The following is a 4,295-nucleotide window of genomic DNA, read 5'->3' as shown; positions in this document are numbered from 1 at the left end:
TTATCTTCCTTGGTTTTGTCTTCCACTAATCAGGGCTAGTCACATGTAAAAAATAGGGCTAGTTAGAAGTTTTTCATAATTGGGTATGTTATGTTGTAAATTAAGGGTTAAATTAAACTCCATTCGGTTTCATAATGTAGTGCATATAAATTTTTCAATGCAAACAATAAATAAGTATAGTCATTTGATGGGATTTGACTAATTTCATTGAGTTCACCTCGAGTATATGATGGCTCTGCCCCTATCGCTAATAATAAACTTCTGAAATGAATATATATCATACAATTCTAATAATTTTATTACAAGTACACTCTGTTATGCTAAAGTAAATTTTGTTTTATGGTTAGTTGTTTCATTTTAGTAATTTAGTTTGCATTATTTAAGCTTTTTCTTATGATGGCTCTCACTTCAAATTTAAACAAATATAAACTATCATATTGTGCTAGAGATGAATTTGTGTCATAATTAATGGTTTTATAAGTGTCCATGTATGTAGTAGTCTTACTATATCTGCAAAACTTTGTAGAGTGTTATGGGTGCATAAATCTAATAAGAAATAGTAGATGACTAGAGTAAATAACTATCAAGCTTCGGTGTAAGGCAAATTTTAGCATGCTCCCTCTTACCTCCCATTTTCACATGATCTGAGCCACTGATTTGATTAACTAGTGGTTTGATTAACTCTTCTTACCTCTCAAGAGGGGGTAAGAGGGAGCATGTTAAAACTACTCTCGATGTAATGATGCTGGCCCAGGAAGCACGTTGGGTTAAAGTATATAACATCTTGCATATGTACTTTTGCTATGTTTATCAAACCATAAAGTAGAGTTTCTCAATATTGAGGCAGACTAGACATCAAGCTCCGAATAATATCCTTGTTTTGCTGAAAATGTTGATTTGCAAGCCAGTAAAATACACATGAACTAATGATAAAAAGAACAAGCTATAATTAACTATGCCGAAACACGAAACACAACTCGCATGTCGGCAGCGTGAGGCAAACGACAAGAAGAGAGCATGTACCACGACCCTATAAGGGTCAAGTTCGTTGTAGCGGACGAGTCATTTCCACTTGGAGTAACTTGTCCGCCCTAATTGATTTACGACCCAGGAATCAGTATACATGGTACAGATGTGAGCTGAAAGCTTGTCAGAATGTTAGTGAGCTGACAGCCCCGTTGGATTAATTAACATTTTTTTAATAGACCCCATGAGAAAATCCTCATACTACTTCAAGTGAACAAGGATATCGATGAAAGTAACAACTATTGCAAACGAATTGGCCAAAAAAAATGGAATGGATAGATTATTCCTCGTGTCAGGAAGATGAGACCACGGTGGCAGCATTAGCATCAGAATTGGTGGCCTTCTTCGCGATACCATTGTTGCCGCAATATCGGAGGCCTGCTTTTCCGCACAATCGTGCATGTAATCGCCCGGATGGAGTAGTCGGAAGCAACAAACAAAGAGAGGAACGATAGTGGTGCGTACGCGATAGGCAGAGAGCAGATGCGATCTGATCAGGTAATGGCTGTGATTGCCATTCTATCTTAGATATACTCATCTGATATGAGCTTGACTCAGCTCGTCCACGGAACATAATGCGTGCGAGGCGGATGGCTGAGAAGCGCGTGTACACCTTCTCTTCTCATGCTCCAATGATAGTGGAAACGACATACGAACTTCCACCAAATAGTAGAGATGTCAAACGAAAGTTTTCTGGTTATGGTTATGAGTGGTTTTTCTAAGCCCAAGTGCAGTGTACCCTTAAAAAAACTAGAGCAGTAGGGGAAGAAGCCCCTGCTAATTTTTAATAAAGAAGGAGATGTGAGACCCGTGTAAGAACCGAGGTTCGAACCCGCGCCGGCTGGGTGGCAGCACTGCCCCCTGGCCACTGAGCCGAGAGCTCATCCACCAGTGTACCTTTTATGTTTACCCTCCAATATTGCTTTGAGATCTGTGCTAGCGAACGTACTTACTACATGAAAGTATCTCTTTTTTGTTTCTCCGAAATAAAACAACGTATGGGCTCCAAACTTTGCAGGTCAATGGAACTTTAGAACTACAATATGTGAAACAAATTTCAGATTTTTGGTCTAGCATAAATATTACAAATTCAGTTTTTTTTTAGTAAAAGAACATATGTTCAAAACCATGTAGTCTAGGAACAATGGGAGGCATTGCAAATTATGTGAATTGGCAGTGATAAAACTCTAAATTATGTCTCCCTGCAGCTTTCACGGTATGTGATTGAACAAAAACAACTATTTTTTTTAGTAAAGAGAGCAATTACAGTTTAGAACATCGCCCTACAAGATCTTGTCTGTTCAAGTGTTTTGTTTGTAATTGCTTGGTTAAACTTAGATTCAGCTATGTAGCTAGCACTTATCCTTGCTACTAACGCACACAGGGCACCCGGCCTAGGTTTGCCGCTTCCTGCCCTCGCAGCCACCGGGCTGCCTTGTCTCATGTGGCTTTAGGGTCATGGAGGTGTTGTGGATCCCGGCTCTTGCCTGCGAGAGGGCTTCATTTTTTGTTGTTTTTCTGAGTTTTGGTAGGGTCCGTGTTCTGCTCAGGAAGATGAGATAGCGGCACTCCCTAAGATGGAATAAGGTTCTGCTCACCTAGCCCCCGTCCCGATGATGCTTCTAGAGTCATCTAAGGGTTTGTGGAGGTTTATCTCTGATGGATCTCGCGGGTTTCGGTCGGTTTTTTTCTTCCGTGGACCCGATCTTTGTTCATCTATTTTTGTGTGTCTACAGGTAGGATCCTTCCAATCTACGCTTCACTTCATTGGCAATGGTTGCTGTTCTGGTGTACTGGTCCCTTGAGGCCTTAGCATGATGACTTCCAGACTATCTACTACAACCAAGTTTATCTAGCTCCGGTAATAGAGGAGCGATGAGCGCGGCGCGCCTTCGGCTCGCTCCAGTGCTTGTAGTCGTCGCTAGGTAGTCTACTGACTTGAATGTATTTTTTACTTATGGTGTTGTTGTACTTCCTTAATAGTTGATGAATAGATCGATAGTTTTTCCCGAGAAAAAAAACTTAGATTCAACTTTGTTAGTTCAAGTTGGTAATTACAATCAAGATATTAGTTTATGAGTCATTAGTTGCGTTTGTTTCCTTCGGTCCGTCACATGTTTTTTCAAGCTTGGTGCTTATGTGCAAGGACTAATTGACTTAGGGTCCTGTGACATAGGGTCACTGACATGTGGACCATCAGGTCTGTGACCCCACATCTCAGTGACCCTAAGTCATCTGACGTTACCTCGGCCAATCTGAGGCCATGCTAGTGCTACTCATATAGTTGTTGTCGGGCCATATTACCCATCATGTCATGCATTGATTTGTCCACGAAAACAGCCCATGAAGCCATATTTTTCAGGCATGGCGACATGTGGTCACTTAAGTTGCTCGTTGTTGTATATTGTCAAGAAACAAGTTGCTCCTTGCTGTATCAACTGTATCGATTCCGGTTTGCATAAAGTTATTGCTTGATTTGTGCATATTACTAACAGCCGACAAACGATGTTGATTGTTGCCCATGGCAAACTTGTGCATACATTGGTCGTTGGAGTTGTTTCAAGTTCGTTGTGTAGTTTCATAAGTTGGGTATAATATCCCGCCTCACAAAATGCACATAAAAGCATCATCGTTTCTGTCAGTAAGTTGTTTTTGAATATACTTTTTGCAGAGAGTTAATTGCAAAAACCACCACATTTGCGGCTTCTTCTGCAGAAAACCACCTGGTCCCTAATCCTTTGCAAAAAAGCACCGCACATTCGGTAAACTTTTTGCAAAAAGCACTGATCAGGTGATTTATCCCGATTAATCACATTCTGACAAATGGGGCCGGCTTGTAAGGAGCTGGCTTAGCAAAAAAATTACACACATGCCCTGCATTCCAAAAGCAGAAAAGCAATCCAGTCCTTGTTCCTAGTTGGTTGTCGTCAGATGGCGCACATGGACGAGCAGATGAGGACGGCTGTTGCATGCTGAGTGTCTGGCTGCCCGCGGTTGGTGCTGCTCGCTGCCGCAGCTGCTGCTGCTCACCGCCGCTCCCTGCCGTCGCGGGTGCAAGCGGTTGTTGCTGCTTGCCTCCGCAGCTCCCCGCCGTTGCTGCTGCTCGCTAGGGACGAGCCAGGTGCGCGGCCAGCTGCTGCCGTGGCCAAGGATGAGGAGAGCAGGCTGCAGTGGGCAGCGAGAGGGACCGCTCGCCCGTCGGCGGAGCTCCGGCAGCGCAGCGGCAGGGCCGGGTGGAGCTTCCGACGGGAGCCAGTGGGGGTGACGGG

Source organism: Triticum dicoccoides, chromosome 3B (genome assembly GCF_002162155.2).
Source record: "Triticum dicoccoides isolate Atlit2015 ecotype Zavitan chromosome 3B, WEW_v2.0, whole genome shotgun sequence".
In the NCBI taxonomy this organism is placed as follows: Eukaryota; Viridiplantae; Streptophyta; class Magnoliopsida; order Poales; family Poaceae; genus Triticum; species Triticum dicoccoides.
This window is presented reverse-complemented; position numbering follows the sequence as displayed.